The 17,771-nt window shown below is 44.2% G+C and overlaps 10 non-coding genes across 10 annotated transcripts; 7 read left to right on the top strand and 3 right to left on the bottom strand.

Annotated features, from left to right (window-relative positions):
* The first annotated feature begins 4,102 nt into the window (after positions 1-4,102).
* trnat-agu (transfer RNA threonine (anticodon AGU)) lies at positions 4,103-4,176 on the top strand. Its single transcript has one exon. It is a non-coding gene; the product is annotated as a tRNA-Thr (tRNA).
* A 399-nt stretch (positions 4,177-4,575) lies between these two features.
* Positions 4,576-4,649, top strand: trnat-ugu (transfer RNA threonine (anticodon UGU)). The gene has a single exon. It is a non-coding gene; the product is annotated as a tRNA-Thr (tRNA).
* A 3,632-nt stretch (positions 4,650-8,281) lies between these two features.
* Positions 8,282-8,355, top strand: trnat-agu (transfer RNA threonine (anticodon AGU)). The gene has a single exon. It is a non-coding gene; the product is annotated as a tRNA-Thr (tRNA).
* A 404-nt stretch (positions 8,356-8,759) lies between these two features.
* Positions 8,760-8,833, top strand: trnat-ugu (transfer RNA threonine (anticodon UGU)). The gene has a single exon. It is a non-coding gene; the product is annotated as a tRNA-Thr (tRNA).
* A 164-nt stretch (positions 8,834-8,997) lies between these two features.
* Positions 8,998-9,069, bottom strand: trnak-cuu (transfer RNA lysine (anticodon CUU)). Its single transcript has one exon. It is a non-coding gene; the product is annotated as a tRNA-Lys (tRNA).
* Positions 9,070-10,022: 953 nt separating this feature from the next.
* trnat-agu (transfer RNA threonine (anticodon AGU)) lies at positions 10,023-10,096 on the top strand. Its single transcript has one exon. It is a non-coding gene; the product is annotated as a tRNA-Thr (tRNA).
* A 424-nt stretch (positions 10,097-10,520) lies between these two features.
* Positions 10,521-10,594, top strand: trnat-ugu (transfer RNA threonine (anticodon UGU)). The gene has a single exon. It is a non-coding gene; the product is annotated as a tRNA-Thr (tRNA).
* A 164-nt stretch (positions 10,595-10,758) lies between these two features.
* trnak-cuu (transfer RNA lysine (anticodon CUU)) lies at positions 10,759-10,830 on the bottom strand. The gene has a single exon. It is a non-coding gene; the product is annotated as a tRNA-Lys (tRNA).
* A 3,841-nt stretch (positions 10,831-14,671) lies between these two features.
* trnat-agu (transfer RNA threonine (anticodon AGU)) lies at positions 14,672-14,745 on the top strand. Its single transcript has one exon. It is a non-coding gene; the product is annotated as a tRNA-Thr (tRNA).
* A 677-nt stretch (positions 14,746-15,422) lies between these two features.
* Positions 15,423-15,494, bottom strand: trnar-ccu (transfer RNA arginine (anticodon CCU)). Its single transcript has one exon. It is a non-coding gene; the product is annotated as a tRNA-Arg (tRNA).
* Between the last annotated feature and the right edge of the window lie 2,277 nt (positions 15,495-17,771).

Raw genomic sequence — 17,771 nt, 5'->3', positions numbered from 1 at the left:
TTATAGAATAAAACAAAAATGTTCATTTTACCAAAACATATACCTATAAATAGTAAAACCAGAGAAACTGATAATTGTGCACTGGTCTCTTAATTTTTTCCAGAGCTGTATACACCTTTATATGCGCTGCCATATCAAACATTTAACACTAAAGCATGTTGTGAATAAATGTTATGCTTTGGAATTTTAATATTGACATGAATAGACAATCCATGCAAGTAAACTCAAACACACAATAACAAGTGGTATTGTCACTGTTGTATCCCACACATCCCGCAATTCACAAGCTCCCCTGCAGAGGTCAGCATCACCGGAATTCTAAACCCTCACATTCCCCAGCAATCAGCCACTTAACATTCCTCGGCACCATGTGCACTTGTTCTATCATCCTCGAACTCCCATTGTACCAGCACTCTCCTTCACCGTCCTCTGCTCCTCTCTGCTACACATATAAACCCCTCTGTGACTTTAATTTTAGGGGCTCAAAAGTATTTGGACAAACTAACATAATCATTAATTAAATTGTGAGTTTCAATACTTGGTTGTGATGCGGGACAGTGGCCTGTCCGAATGCCAAATATATTTGCACCATTGTTGCAGTAAGATTGTGTAACCCATGTATGAATTTAAGCTTTGTGTATTGCTCCGCAGAGGACAGGTGCAGTAGTTCTGTGTAGCTGATTTTTAGAAAAACATTTTCATCCAAGGCTATAGAGAAAACAGAAGACAAAGGTGAAGTCTGTGATCAAGTTTGGGGTACATCATTGACGTCATCCAGTTGCCCAGCAACCAAAGGGAGTCATCTTGTATATGATAGCATGTTCTTTAGAAAAACCTTAGATGTGTCTTGCTGACTGACCATCTCCAGAGCACTTAGTTGTAGCTGAATAAACTATTTTGGTATTATTTCAGTTAAATCGGGTCCTGAGTATTCCTTGTCCGCCTGTTTATTGAGGGAGTAAAATGTCTCCCTATCAGTTGCAAATCCTTTGCAGTCAATGACTGCCTGAAGTCTGGAACCCATAGACATCACCAGATGCTGGGTTTCTTCCCTGGTGATGCTATGCCAGGCCTGCACTACAGCTGTCTTTAGATCCTGCTTGTTCTTGGGGTGTTTTGCCTTAGATATCAAAACAAACCAATCAGAGAGCAAAAACATTAGGTGTGGCCAAATCCACTAATAAGAACGTACTGGTGAGCGCAGGAACACCAAAAGGCCAGGAACACCACGGAAAACAACTGTGGTGGATGACAGAATATTTTCCCTGGTGAGGAAAACCCCTTCACAACAGTTGGCCAGATCAAGAATACCCTCCAGGAGGTAGGCGTATCTGTGTCAATGTCAACAATCAAGAGAACAATCGCTAATCTCAAGATGGAGCTGGGGGTAGGTGTTCCATGGCCAGGCTGTCGTTCCCTCTGCCAAGTGTGTACAGGCCAAGATACCTCCATTACTTCAATCACTACATCTTCCGCTGACTTCTATAGGGGGCTGCGTGAACTACTGAAGTAATGCTGTAGAGATAAGTGTCCTTAAACTGGGAAATGGAAATAAAGATTAAGTAAGCATCACTCATTGAAGAAATGCATCACAGTGTCTCTGTCAGCCTGTACAGCAGCGCATGTTTGCCGTAGCCAACATTTATTCAGTGCCAAATTTCCTTGCACAAAGCCATAGCAGATTCTCAAGCCCTCCCATGTTGTTGATTATCTTGTATCCATGTATTAAGAATAATGGTAATGCTTTATTTTAAGTGTCCATTATAAACAATCTATTAACATGTTATGTTATTATTATATGATTAATTTTACAATTTATTAATATATTAGACATTTTTAAACTTTTTTGCTATAATATGTTTTAAGGTATTTAATAACATATTTAATAAAGGGTATAATAACATGACATTCGCACACCGATATCAATCTATTATCATTAACTGCCATGCCAGTTAATTACTGCTATTATCCATCCATTTTTGAAACCAGTTATCCTGGCGAAGGTCGCCGAGCACTGATCCCGGCAGGCAAAGGGCACAAGGCAGGAATACACCCAGGACGGGACCCCAGTCCATCGCTGGGCAACACACACACACACACACACACACACGCAGACACACCCACATACAGGGCAATTTAGAGAAGCCAATTAACCTAACCCACATGTCTTTGGACGGTGGGAGGAAACCCACGTGGACACGGGGAGAACATGCAAACTACATAGTATAGCAAAAATGTTTAAATAAAAATGTCTAATATATGTATAATTTGTAATAATCATATAACAATAACATAATCAATAATTTGTTAATAGATTGTTTATAATGGACACTTGTAAGCATAATAACTAATGTATGTTATCTATCTGTATGTAATGCTGTTGTCCTATAAGTCCTTACATTTGTAAACAGGGATTTTTGAAATAACCATTACTTATTTTGTGAAAAAACAGGGAAACAGAAATAAGGAATGAGTAACTATTACTTATTTCTCCAGAAATAAATAAGTAAACTTTACTTATTTTGCAGAAAAAAATAAAACAGTTTATTATTAATATATTGAGGAAACAGTGAAAAAAATAACCATTACTTATTTTTTGAAAAATAAGGAATCTACTTCATAGAGGTTCTGAAATCAGCATACTTCTCATGGCAGGAAAGGAAACTGGAAGCCTTTTGACACATTTCTTGACTTTGATTGAAGATTTTCCAGTATTTTAATCAGACCTCCTGCCAGAATATATTCTGCAGTGGGTTTCAGAATGGGCTGCCAAAACTGCGTAATCTCCTCCACCAACCTTTCCTGGTTTTCCTTTGTTTGGTAAAACTGCATTTATGGAAGATACCCTTACAAAAAGAAAATATTTAAAAATATATATTATTCTGAAATATGAAATGTATTTTAATGTATTAATATGTTTTATAAATGTGCATACCATTTTATAATATATGGTGAAAATATACTTTTAAATATCAATTGCAGTTTTAGTATGTCACTTGATACATAAATATGGTCAAATACACTATATTATACAATACAAATATTGTTTAATATAACTTAAGTATATTCAGAATTATATGTAAACTTGTTTTTAATATATATAATGATATGCAAATATACTGTAACATCTACACATGTATTTTATACTAAATATATAAAAATGCATACATATATGTCTCCTTATAATATACATTTAGTATACTGCTAAATACACAACAATCTCATATTGCATGTATTGTATACTGTGAATATATTAGACTGCAAAAATGTTGCATTCTAAATATACTGGTAGAATATATTTGGATAAACTTCCAAACACATGTATACATGAAGTGTAACTTATAACATTGGGATACTTCAATACTTTAATAGATTTCACTTGGTACTCACTTGGTGTTTGACCCACTTTTGCCTTCAGAACTGCCTTAATTCTACGTGGCATTGATTCAACAAGGTGCTGAAAGCATTCTTTAGAAATGTTGGCCCATATTGATAGGATAGCATCTTGCAATTGATGGAGATTTGTGGGATGCACATCCAGGGCACAAAGCTCCCGTTCCACCACATCCCAAAGATGCTCTATTGGGCTGAGATCTGGTAACTGTGGGGGCCAGTTTAGTACAGTGAACTCATTGTCATGTTCAAGAAACCAATTTGAAATGATTCGACCTTTGTGACATGGTGCATTATCCTGCTGGAAGTAGCCATCAGAGGATGGGTACATGGTGGTCATAAAGGGATGGACATGGTCAGAAACAATGCTCAGGTAGGCCGTGGCATTTAAACGATGCCCAATTGGCAATAAGGGGCATAAAGTGTGCCAAGAAAACATCCCCCACACCATTACACCACCACCACCAGCCTGCACAGTGGTAACAAGGCATGATGGATCCATGTTCTCATTCTGTTTACGCCAAATTCTGACTCTACCATCTGAATGTCTCAACAGAAATCGAGACTCATCAGACCAGGCAACATTTTTTCAGTCTTCAACTGTCCAATTTTGGTGAGCTTGTGCAAATTGTAGCCTCTTTTTCCTATTTGTAGTGGAGATGAGTGGTACCCGGTGGGGTATGCTACTATCAGCAGCAGCAGCAGATTTGGCGCCGTGGCTCAGTTGGTTAAAGTGCCTGTCTAGTAAACAGGAGGTCCTGGGTTCAAATCCCAGCGGTGCCTTAGGCGGGCTTTCTGTGCTCCTTGCGAAGCTTGTGCTTCCGCTTTGTCGACCATCAGTTTTAGCAAGATAGGCTTATCGTAAAGCCATCAGAGGACGTAATGAACCGGAAAGCCAACTGGACAGACGCCGGTTTGTAAAGAAGAACCAGAACCCAAAGGACACGCGCTACGGCCAACATCCAATTCCCATTGCCGCCCCTGGACAGTCGCAACAGGGAGCTTGTTGCTCCCGTCAACCTTATGTTTTCACCTCTGTGTGCTTCCTTTGTTGCAGCCTGCATCCAGATTTTGTTTTGTTTTGTTTTGTTTTGTTTTGTTTTGTTTTGTGTTGTTTTGTTTTGTTTTGTTTTGTTTTGTGCCTTACGCCTGAGTGTAGGCACTGGGGAATGGGAGAGTCCTGGCACCGTGGCTTAGTTGGTCAAAGCGCCTGTCTTGTAAACAGGAAACCCTGGGTTCGACTCCCAGCAGTGCCTTGGTTTATGTTGGCCTAGGCAATGGAAAGGAAGTTTCTAAACGATCAATACATTTTTGCAAGATGGCCGTCCGCAGCAAGCAGCTTAAGGTTACTGTAGCCGCAGTCTGGCAAGCTGACCGCCAGAAGTAGAAACAATAACAAGGGGCGGGGGGAAAAGTGGGCCGTACCTGGGTGGATTCGAACCACCATCCTTTCGGTTAACAGCCAAACGTGCTGACCGATTGCGCCACAGAGACATACAGAGGTGTTGTGGTTGCTGCAGTCGTCCAGTTCCTTCACAATTGCCAAAAATCATTTCCAGCACACGATTTTCTTTGTCGTTGAATGCAACATACGTGACCATTGGGGGAGCGATAGCAAGCAAGAGAGTTAGATATCGAGAGTCATAGATAGATAGATAGATAGATAGATGGATGGACAGCAAGGCAAGTATCTGATTGACAGTGGTCCGTGATCTGCTGTTATGCTACAATGCTACTGACCATTGGGGGAGCGATAGCAAGCAAGAGAGTTAGATATCAAGAGTCATAGATAGATAGATAGATAGATGGATGGATGGATGGACGGCAAGCAAGCACCTGATTGACAGTGGTCCGTGATCTGCTGTTATGCTACTATGCTACTGACCATTGGGGGAGCGATAGCAAGCAAGAGAGTTAGATATCGAGAGTCATTGATAGATAGATAGATAGATGGATGGATGGATGGACGGCAAGGCAAGCATCTGATTGACAGTGGTCCGTGATCTGCTGTTATGCTACTATGCTACTGACCATTGGGGGAGCGATAGCAAGCAAGAGAGTTAGATATCAAGAGTCATAGATAGATAGATAGATAGATGGATGGATGGATGGACGGCAAGGCAAGCATCTGATTGACAGTGGTCCGTGATCTGCTGTTATGCTACTATGCTACTGACCATTGGGGGAGCGATAGCAAGCAAGAGAGTTAGATATCAAGAGTTATAGATAGATAGATCGATAGATGGATGGACGGCAAGGCAAGTATCTGATTGACAGTGGTCCGTGATCTGCTGTTATGCTACTATGCTACTGACCATTGGGGGAGCGATAGCAAGCAAGAGAGTTAGATATCGAGAGTCATAGATAGATAGATAGATAGATAGATGGATGGACGGCAAGGCAAGCATCTGATTGACAGTGGTCCGTGATCTGCTGTTATGCTACTATGCTACTGACCATTGGGGGAGCGATAGCAAGCAAGAGAGTTAGATATCGAGAGTCATTGATAGATAGATAGATAGATGGATGGATGGATGGACGGCAAGGCACGCATCTGATTGACAGTGGTCCGTGATCTGCTGTTATGCTACAATGCTACTGACCATTGGGGGAGCGATAGCAAGCAAGAGAGTTAGATATCAAGAGTCATAGATAGATAGATAGATAGATGGATGGATGGACGGCAAGGCAAGCACCTGATTGACAGTGGTCCGTGATCTGCTGTTATGCTACTATGCTACTGACCATTGGGGGAGCGATAGCAAGCAAGAGAGTTAGATATCGAGAGTCATAGATAGATAGATAGATAGATAGATGGATGGACGGCAAGGCAAGCATCTGATTGACAGTGGTCCGTGATCTGCTGTTATGCTACTATGCTACTGACCATTGGGGGAGCGATAGCAAGCAAGAGAGTTAGATATCGAGAGTCATTGATAGATAGATAGATAGATGGATGGATGGATGGACGGCAAGGCACGCATCTGATTGACAGTGGTCCGTGATCTGCTGTTATGCTACAATGCTACTGACCATTGGGGGAGCGATAGCAAGCAAGAGAGTTAGATATCAAGAGTCATAGATAGATAGATAGATAGATGGATGGATGGACGGCAAGGCAAGCACCTGATTGACAGTGGTCCGTGATCTGCTGTTATGCTACTATGCTACTGAACATTGGGGGAGCGATAGCAAGCAAGAGAGTTAGATATCAAGAGTCATAGATAGATAGATAGATAGATGGATGGACGGCAAGGCAAGCATCTGATTGACAGTGGTCCGTGATCTGCTGTTATGCTACTACGCTACTGACCATTGGGGGAGCGATAACAAGCAAGAGAGTTAGATATCGAGAGTCATTGATAGATAGATAGATAGATGGATGGATGGATGGACGGCAAGGCAAGCATCTGATTGACAGTGGTCCGCGATCTGCTGTTATGCTTCTATGCTACTGACCATTGGGGGAGCGATAGCAAGCAAGAGAGTTAGATATCAAGAGTTATAGATAGATAGATCGATAGATGGATGGACGGCAAGGCAAGTATCTGATTGACAGTGGTCCGTGATCTGCTGTTATGCTACTATGCTACTGACCATTGGGGGAGCGATAGCAAGCAAGAGAGTTAGATATCGAGAGTCATTGATAGATAGATAGATAGATGGATGGATGGATGGACGGCAAGGCAAGCATCTGATTGACAGTGGTCCGTGATCTGCTGTTATGCTACTATGCAACTGACCATTGGGGGAGCGATAGCAAGCAAGAGAGTTAGATATCAAGAGTCATAGATAGATTGATAGATAGATGGATGGATGGATGGATGGACGGCAAGGCAAGCACCTGATTGACAGTGGTCCGTGATCTGCTGTTATGCTACTATGCTACTGAACATTGGGGGAGCGATAGCAAGCAAGAGAGTTAGATATCAAGAGTCATAGATAGATAGATAGATAGATGGATGGACGGCAAGGCAAGCATCTGATTGACAGTGGTCCGTGATCTGCTGTTATGCTACTATGCTACTGACCATTGGGGGAGCGATAGCAAGCAAGAGAGTTAGATATCAAGAGTCATAGATAGATAGATGGATGGATGGATGGACGGCAAGGCAAGCATCTGATTGACAGTGGTCCGTGATCTGCTGTTATGCTACTATGCTACTGACCATTGGGGGAGCGATAGCAAGCAAGAGAGTTAGATATCGAGAGTCATAGATAGATAGATAGATAGATGGATGGATGGACGGCAAGGCAAGCATCTGATTGACAGTGGTCCGTGATCTGATGTTATGCTACTATGCTACTGACCATTGGGGGAGCGATAGCAAGCAAGAGAGTTAGATATCAAGAGTCATAGATAGATAGATAGATAGATAGATGGATGGATGGACGGCAAGGCAAGCATCTGATTGACAGTGGTCCATGATCTGCTGTTATGCTACTATGCTACTGACCATTGGGGGAGCGATAGCAAGCAAGAGAGTTAGATATCGAGAGTCATAGATAGATAGATAGATAGATGGATGGATGGACGGCAAGGCAAGCATCTGATTGACAGTGGTCCGTGATCTGCTGTTATGCTACTATGCTACTGACCATTGGGGGAGCGATAGCAAGCAAGAGAGTTAGATATCGAGAGTCATAGATAGATAGATAGATAGATGGATGGATGGACGGCAAGGCAAGCTCCTGATTGACAGTGGTCCGTGATCTGCTGTTATGCTACTATGCTACTGACCATTGGGGGAGCGATAGCAAGCAAGAGAGTTAGATATTGAGAGTCATAGATAGATAGATGGATGGATGGACGGCAAGGCAAGCTCCTGATTGACAGTGGTCCGTGATCTGCTGTTATGCTACTATCAGCAGCAGCAGCTGCAGATTTGGCGCCGTGGCTCAGTTGGTTAAAGCGCCTGTCTAGTAAACAGGAGGTCCTGGGTTCAAATCCCAGCGGTGCCTTAGGCGGGCTTTCTGTGCTCCTTGCGAAGCTTGTGCTTCCGCTTTGTCGATCATCAGTTTTAGCAAGATAGGCTTATCGTAAAGCCATCAGAGGACGTAATGAACCGGAAAGCCAACTGGACAGACGCCGGATTGTACAGAAGAACCAGAACCTAAAGGACACGCGCTACGGCCAACATCCAATTCCCATTGCCGCCCCTGGACAGTCGCAACAGGGAGCTTGTTGCTCCCGTCAACCTTACGTTTTCACCTCTGTGTGCTTCCTTTGTTGCAGCCTGCATCCAGATTTTGTTTTGTTTTGTTTTGTTTTGTTTTGTTTTGTTTTGTTTTGTTTTGTTTTGTTTTGTTTTGTTTTGTTTTGTGCCTTACACCTGAGTGTAGGCACTGGGGAATGGGAGAGTCCTGGCACCGTGGCTTAGTTGGTCAAAGCGCCTGTCTTGTAAACAGGAAACCCTGGGTTGGACTCCCAGCAGTGCCTTGGTTTATGTTGGCCTAGGCAATGGAAAGGAAGTTTCTAAACGCTCAATACATTTTTGCACGACGGCCGTCCGCAGCAAGCAGCTTAAGGTTACTGTAGCCGCAGTCTGGCAAGCTGACCGCCAGAAGTAGAAAAAATAACAAGGGGCGGGGGGAAAAGCAGGCCGTCCCTGGGTGGATTCAAACCACCATCCTTTCGGTTAAGAGCCAAACGCGCTGACCGATTGCGCCACAGACATGATGTGGTTGCTGCAGTCGTGCAGTTCCTTCACAGTTGCCAAAAATCATTTCCAGCACACGATTTTCTTTGTCGTTGAATGCAACATACGTGACCATTGGGGGAGCGATAGCAAGCAAGAGAGTTAGATATCAAGAGTCATAGATAGATAGATAGATAGATGGATGGACGGCAAGGCAAGCATCTGATTGACAGTGGTCCGTGATCTGCTGTTATGCTACTATGCTACTGACCATTGGGGGAGCGATAACAAGCAAGAGAGTTAGATATCGAGAGTCATTGATAGATAGATAGATAGATAGATGGATGGACAGCAAGGCAAGCATCTGATTGACAGTGGTCCGTGATCTGATGTTATGCTACTATGCTACTGACCATTGGGGGAGCGATAGCAAGCAAGAGAGTTAGATATCAAGAGTCATAGATAGATAGATAGATAGATAGATGGATGGATGGACGGCAAGGCAAGCATCTGATTGACAGTGGTCCATGATCTGCTGTTATGCTACTATGCTACTGACCATTGGGGGAGCGATAGCAAGCAAGAGAGTTAGATATCGAGAGTCATAGATAGATAGATAGATAGATGGATGGATGGACGGCAAGGCAAGCATCTGATTGACAGTGGTCCGTGATCTGCTGTTATGCTACTATGCTACTGACCATTGGGGGAGCGATAGCAAGCAAGAGAGTTAGATATCGAGAGTCATAGATAGATAGATAGATAGATGGATGGATGGACGGCAAGGCAAGCTCCTGATTGACAGTGGTCCGTGATCTGCTGTTATGCTACTATGCTACTGACCATTGGGGGAGCGATAGCAAGCAAGAGAGTTAGATATTGAGAGTCATAGATAGATAGATGGATGGATGGACGGCAAGGCAAGCTCCTGATTGACAGTGGTCCGTGATCTGCTGTTATGCTACTATCAGCAGCAGCAGCTGCAGATTTGGTGCCGTGGCTCAGTTGGTTAAAGCGCCTGTCTAGTAAACAGGAGGTCCTGGGTTCAAATCCCAGCGGTGCCTTAGGCGGGCTTTCTGTGCTCCTTGCGAAGCTTGTGCTTCCGCTTTGTCGACCATCAGTTTTAGCAAGATAGGCTTATCGTAAAGCCATCAGAGGACGTAATGAACCGGAAAGCCAACTGGACAGACGCCGGATTGTACAGAAGAACCAAAACCCTAAGGACACGCGCTACGGCCTACATCCAATTCCCATTACCGCCCCTGGACAGTCGCAACAGGGAGCTTGTTGCTCCCGTCAACCTTACGTTTTCACCTCTGTGTGCTTCCTTTGTTGCAGCCTGCATCCAGATTTTGTTTTGTTTTGTTTTGTTTTGTTTTGTTTTGTTTTGTTTTGTTTTGTTTTGTTTTGTTTTGTTTTGTTTTGTTTTGTTTTGTTTTGTTTTGTGCCTTACACCTGAGTGTAGGCACTGGGGAATGGGAGAGTCCTGGCACCGTGGCTTAGTTGGTCAAAGCGCCTGTCTTGTAAACAGGAAACCCTGGGTTGGACTCCCAGCAGTGCCTTGGTTTATGTTGGCCTAGGCAATGGAAAGGAAGTTTCTAAACGCTCAATACATTTTTGCACGACGGCCGTCCGCAGCAAGCAGCTTAAGGTTACTGTAGCCGCAGTCTGGCAAGCTGACCGCCAGAAGTAGAAAAAATAACAAGGGGCGGGGGGAAAAGCAGGCCGTCCCTGGGTGGATTCGAACCACCATCCTTTCGGTTAAGAGCCAAACGCGCTGACCGATTGCGCCACAGACATGATGTGGTTGCTGCAGTCGTGCAGTTCCTTCACAGTTGCCAAAAATCATTTCCAGCACACGATTTTCTTTGTCGTTGAATGCAACATACGTGACCATTGGGGGAGCGATAGCAAGCAAGAGAGTTAGATATCAAGAGTCATAGATAGATAGATAGATAGATGGATGGACGGCAAGGCAAGCATCTGATTGACAGTGGTCCGTGATCTGCTGTTATGCTACTATGCTACTGACCATTGGGGGAGCGATAACAAGCAAGAGAGTTAGATATCGAGAGTCATTGATAGATAGATAGATAGATAGATGGATGGACAGCAAGGCAAGCATCTGATTGACAGTGGTCCGTGATCTGCTGTTATGCTACTATGCTACTGACCATTGGGGGAGCGATAGCAAGCAAGAGAGTTAGATATCGAGAGTCATAGATAGATAGATAGATAGATGGATGGATGGACGGCAAGGCAAGCATCTGATTGACAGTGGTCCGTGATCTGCTGTTATGCTACAATGCTACTGACCATTGGGGGAGCGATAGCAAGCAAGAGAGTTAGATATCAAGAGTCATAGATAGATAGATGGATGGATGGATGGACGGCAAGGCAAGCATCTGATTGACAGTGGTCCGTGATCTGCTGTTATGCTACTATGCTACTGACCATTGGGGGAGCGATAGCAAGCAAGAGAGTTAGATATCGAGAGTCATTGATAGATAGATAGATAGATGGATGGATGGATGGACGGCAAGGCAAGCATCTGATTGACAGTGGTCCGTGATCTGATGTTATGCTACTATGCTACTGACCATTGGGGGAGCGATAGCAAGCAAGAGAGTTAGATATCAAGAGTCATAGATAGATAGATAGATAGATAGATGGATGGATGGACGGCAAGGCAAGCATCTGATTGACAGTGGTCCGTGATCTGCTGTTATGCTACTATGCTACTGACCATTGGGGGAGCGATAGCAAGCAAGAGAGTTAGATATCGAGAGTCATAGATAGATAGATAGATAGATAGATGGATGGATGGACGGCAAGGCAAGCATCTGATTGACAGTGGTCCGTGATCTGCTGTTATGCTACAATGCTACTGACCATTGGGGGAGCGATAGCAAGCAAGAGAGTTAGATATCAAGAGTCATAGATAGATAGATGGATGGATGGATGGACGGCAAGGCAAGCATCTGATTGACAGTGGTCCGTGATCTGCTGTTATGCTACTATGCTACTGACCATTGGGGGAGCGATAGCAAGCAAGAGAGTTAGATATCGAGAGTCATTGATAGATAGATAGATAGATGGATGGATGGATGGACGGCAAGGCAAGCATCTGATTGACAGTGGTCCGTGATCTGATGTTATGCTACTATGCTACTGACCATTGGGGGAGCGATAGCAAGCAAGAGAGTTAGATATCAAGAGTCATAGATAGATAGATAGATAGATAGATAGATAGATAGATAGATAGATAGATGGATGGATGGACGGCAAGGCAAGCATCTGATTGACAGTGGTCCGTGATCTGCTGTTATGCTACTATGCTACTGACCATTGGGGGAGCGATAGCAAGCAAGAGAGTTAGATATCGAGAGTCATAGATAGATAGATAGATAGATGGATGGATGGACGGCAAGGCAAGCATCTGATTGACAGTGGTCCGTGATCTGCTGTTATGCTACAATGCTACTGACCATTGGGGGAGCGATAGCAAGCAAGAGAGTTAGATATCGAGAGTCATAGATAGATAGATAGATAGATGGATGAATGGACGGCAAGGCAAGCACCTGATTGACAGTGGTCCGTGATCTGCTGTTATGCTACTATGCTACTGACCATTGGGGGAGCGATAGCAAGCAAGAGAGTTAGATATCGAGAGTCATAGATAGATAGATAGATGGATGGATGGACGGCAAGGCAAGCATCTGATTGACAGTGGTCCGTGATCTGCTGTTATGCTACTATGCTACTGACCATTGGGGGAGCGATAGCAAGCAAGAGAGTTAGATATCGAGAGTCATTGATAGATAGATAGATAGATGGATGGATGGATGGACGGTAAGGCAAGCATCTGATTGACAGTGGTCCGTGATCTGCTGTTATGCTACTATGCTACTGACCATTGGGGGAGCGATAGCAAGCAAGAGAGTTAGATATCGAGAGTCATTGATAGATAGATAGATGGATGGATGGATGGACGGCAAGGCAAGCATCTGATTGACAGTGGTCCGTGATCTGCTGTTATGCTACTATGCTACTGACCATTGGGGGAGCGATAGCAAGCAAGAGAGTTAGATATCGAGAGTCATTGATAGATAGATAGATAGATGGATGGATGGATGGACGGTAAGGCAAGCATCTGATTGACAGTGGTCCGTGATCTGCTGTTATGCTACTATGCTACTGACCATTGGGGGAGCGATAGCAAGCAAGAGAGTTAGATATCGAGAGTCATTGATAGATAGATAGATGGATGGATGGATGGACGGCAAGGCATGCATCTGATTGACAGTGGTCCGTGATCTGCTGTTATGCTACTATGCTACTGACCATTGGGGGAGCGATAGCAAGCAAGAGAGTTAGATATCGAGAGTCATAGATAGATAGATAGATAGATGGATGGATGGACGGCAAGGCAAGCATCTGATTGACAGTGGTCCGTGATCTGCTGTTATGCTACAATGCTACTGACCATTGGGGGAGCGATAGCAAGCAAGAGAGTTAGATATCAAGAGTCATAGATAGATAGATAGATAGATGGATGGATGGACGGCAAGGCAACCATCTGATTGACAGTGGTCCGTGATCTGCAGTTATGCTACTATGCTACTGACCATTGGGGGAGCGATAGCAAGCAAGAGAGTTAGATATCGAGAGTCATTGATAGATAGATAGATAGATGGATGGATGGATGGACGGTAAGGCAAGCATCTGATTGACAGTGGTCCGTGATCTGCTGTTATGCTACTATGCTACTGACCATTGGGGGAGCGATAGCAAGCAAGAGAGTTAGATATCGAGAGTCATTGATAGATAGATAGATGGATGGATGGATGGATGGACGGCAAGGCATGCATCTGATTGACAGTGGTCCGTGATCTGCTGTTATGCTACTATGCTACTGACCATTGGGGGAGCGATAGCAAGCAAGAGAGTTAGATATCGAGAGTCATAGATAGATAGATAGATAGATGGATGGATGGACGGCAAGGCAAGCATCTGATTGACAGTGGTCCGTGATCTGCTGTTATGCTACAATGCTACTGACCATTGGGGGAGCGATAGCAAGCAAGAGAGTTAGATATCAAGAGTCATAGATAGATAGATAGATAGATAGATGGATGGATGGACGGCAAGGCAACCATCTGATTGACAGTGGTCCGTGATCTGCAGTTATGCTACTATGCTACTGACCATTGGGGGAGCGATAGCAAGCAAGAGAGTTAGATATCGAGAGTCATAGATAGATAGATAGATAGATGGATGGATGGATGGACGGCAAGGCAAGCATCTGATTGACAGTGGTCCGTGATCTGCTGTTATGCTACTATGCTACTGACCATTGGGGGAGCAATAATAAGCAAGAGAGTTAGATATCAAGAGTCATAGATAGATAGATAGATAGATGGATGGACGGCAAGGCAAGCACCTGATTGACAGTGGTCCGTGATCTGCTGTTATGCTACTATGCTACTGACCATTGGGGGAGAGAAAGCAAGCAAGAGAGTTAGATATTGAGAGTCATAGATAGATGGATGGATGGATGGACGGCAAGGCAAGAACCTGATTGACAGCGGTCCGTGATCTGCTGTTATGCTACTATCAGCAGCAGCAGCTGCAGGTTTGGCGCCGTGGCTCAGTTGGTTAAAGCGCCTGTCTAGTAAACAGGAGGTCCTGGGTTCAAATCCCAGCGGTGCCTTAGGCGGGCTTTCTGTGCTCCTTGCGAAGCTTGTGCTTCCGCTTTGTCGACCATCAGTTTTAGCAAGATAGGCTTATCGTAAAGCCATCAGAGGACGTAATGAACCGGAAAGCCAACTGGACAGACACCGGTTTGTAAAGAAGAACCAGAACCCAAAGGACACGCGCTACGGCCAACGTCCAATTCCCATTACCGCCCCTGGACAGTCGCAACAGGGAGCTTGTTGCTCCCGTCAACCTTACGTTTTCACCTCTGTGTGCTTCCTTTGTTGCAGCCTGCATCCAGATTTTGTTTTGTTTTGTTTTGTTTTGTTTTGTTTTGTTTTGTTTTGTTTTGTTTTGTTTTGTTTTGTTTTGTTTTGTTTTGTTTTGTTTTGTTTTGTTTTGTTTTGTTTTGTGCCTTACACCTGAGTGTAGGCACTGGGGAATGGGAGAGTCCTGGCACCGTGGCTTAGTTGGTCAAAGCGCCTGTCTTGTAAACAGGAAACCCTGAGTTTGACTCCCAGCAGTGCCTTGGTTTATGTTGGCCTAGGCAATGGAAAGGAAGTCTCTAAACGCTCAATACATTTTTGCACGACGGCCGTCCGCAGCAAGCAGCTTAAGGTTACTGTAGCCGCAGTCTGGCAAGCTGACCGCCAGAAGTAGAAAAAATAACAAGGGGCGGGGGGAAAAGCAGGCCGTCCCTGGGTGGATTCGAACCACCATCCTTTCGGTTAGGAGCCAAACGCGCTGACCGATTGCGCCACAGACATGATGTGGTTGCTGCAGTCGTGCAGTTCCTTCACAGTTGCCAAAAATCATTTCCAGCACACGATTTTCTTTGTCGTTGAATGCAACATACGTGACCATTGGGGGAGCGATAGCAAGCAAGAGAGTTAGATATCAAGAGTCATAGATAGATAGATAGATAGATGGATGGACGGCAAGGCAAGCATCTGATTGACAGTGGTCCGTGATCTGCTGTTATGATACTATGCTACTGACCATTGGGGGAGCGATAGCAAGCAAGAGAGTTAGATATCAAGAGTCATAGATAGATAGATAGATAGATGGATGGATGGACGGCAAGGCAAGCATCTGATTGACAATGGTCCGTGATCTGCATTTATGCTACTATGCTACTGACCATTGGGGGAGCGATAGCAAGCAAGAGAGTTAGATATCGAGAGTCATAGATAGATAGATAGATAGATAGATGGATGGAAGGACGGCAAGGCAAGCATCTGATTGACAGTGGTCCGTGATCTGCTGTTATGCTACAATGCTACTGACCATTGGGGGAGCGATAGCAAGCAAGAGAGTTAGATATCAAGAGTCATAGATAGATAGATAGATAGATGGATGGATGGACGGCAAGGCAAGCATCTGATTGACAGTGGTCCGTGATCTGCAGTTATGCTACTATGCTACTGACCATTGGGGGAGCGATAGCAAGCAAGAGAGTTAGATATCGAGAGTCATAGATAGATAGATAGATAGATGGATGGATGGACGGCAAGGCAAGCATCTGATTGACAGTGGTCCGTGATCTGCTGATATGCTACTATTCTACTGACCATTGGGGTAGCGATAGTAAGCAAGAGAGTTAGATATCAAGAGTCATAGATAGATAGATAGATGGATGGATGGATGGACGGCAAGGCAAGCATCTGATTGACAGTGGTCCGTGATCTGCTGTTATGCTACTATGCTACTGACCATTGGGGGAGCGATAGCAAGCAGGAGAGTTAGATATCGAGAGTCATAGACAGATAGATAGATAGATGGATGGATGGACGGCAAGGCAAGCATCTGATTGACAGCGGTCCGTGATCTGATGTTATGCTACTATGCTACTGACCATTGGGGGAGCGATAGCAAGCAAGAGAGTTAGATATCGAGAGTCATAGATAGATAGATAGATAGATAGATGGATGGACGGCAAGGCAAGCATCTGATTGACAGTGGTCCGTGATCTTCTGTTATGCTACTATGCTACTGACCATTGGGGGAGCGATAGCAAGCAAGAGAGTTAGATATCGAGAGTCATAGATAGATAGATAGATAGATGGATGTATGGATGGACGGCAAGGCAAGCATCTGATTGACAGTGGTCCGTGATCTGATGTTATGCTACTATGCTACTGACCATTGGGGAAGCGATAGCAAGCAAGAGAGTTAGATATCGAGAGTCATAGATAGATAAATAGATAGATAGATGGATGGATGGACGGCAAGGCAAGCATCTGATTGACAGTGGTCCGTGATCTGCTGTTATGCTACTATGCTACTGACCATTGGGGGAGCGATAGCAAGCAAGAGAGTTAGATATCGAGAGTCATAGATAGATGGATAGATAGATGGATAGATAGATAGATAGATAGATAGATGGATGGACGGCAAGGCAAGCATCTGATTGACAGTGGTCCGTGATCTGATGTTATGCTACTATGCTACTGACCATTGGGGGAGCGATAGCAAGCAAGAGAGTTAGATATCGAGAGTCATAGATAGATAGATAGATAGATGGATGGATGGACGGCAAGGCAAGCATCTGATTGACTGTGGTCCATGATCTGCTGATATGCTACTATTCTACTGACCATTGGGGTAGCAATAGCAAGCAAGAGAGTTAGATATCAAGAGTCATAGATAGATAGATAGATGGATGGATGGATGGACGGCAAGGCAAGCATCTGATTGACAGTGGTCCGTGATCTGATGTTATGCTACTATGCTACTGACCATTGGGGGAGCGATAGCAAGCAGGAGAGTTAGATATCGAGAGTCATAGACAGATAGATAGATAGATGGATGGATGGACGGCAAGGCAAGCATCTGATTGACAGTGGTCCGTGATCTGCTGTTATGCTACTATGCTACTGACCATTGAGGGAGCGATAGCAAGCAAGAGAATTAGATATCGAGAGTCATAGATAGATATATAGATGGATGGACGGCAAGGCAAGCATCTGATTGACAGTGGTCCGTGATCTGCTGTTATGCTACTATGCTACTGACCATTGGGGGAGCGATAGCAAGCACGAG

This window comes from Amia ocellicauda, chromosome 2 (genome assembly GCF_036373705.1).
Source record: "Amia ocellicauda isolate fAmiCal2 chromosome 2, fAmiCal2.hap1, whole genome shotgun sequence".
Classification (NCBI taxonomy): domain Eukaryota; kingdom Metazoa; phylum Chordata; class Actinopteri; order Amiiformes; family Amiidae; genus Amia; species Amia ocellicauda.
The sequence above is the reverse complement of the archived record's forward strand: the minus strand, read 5'-3'. Positions and strand labels throughout refer to the sequence as shown.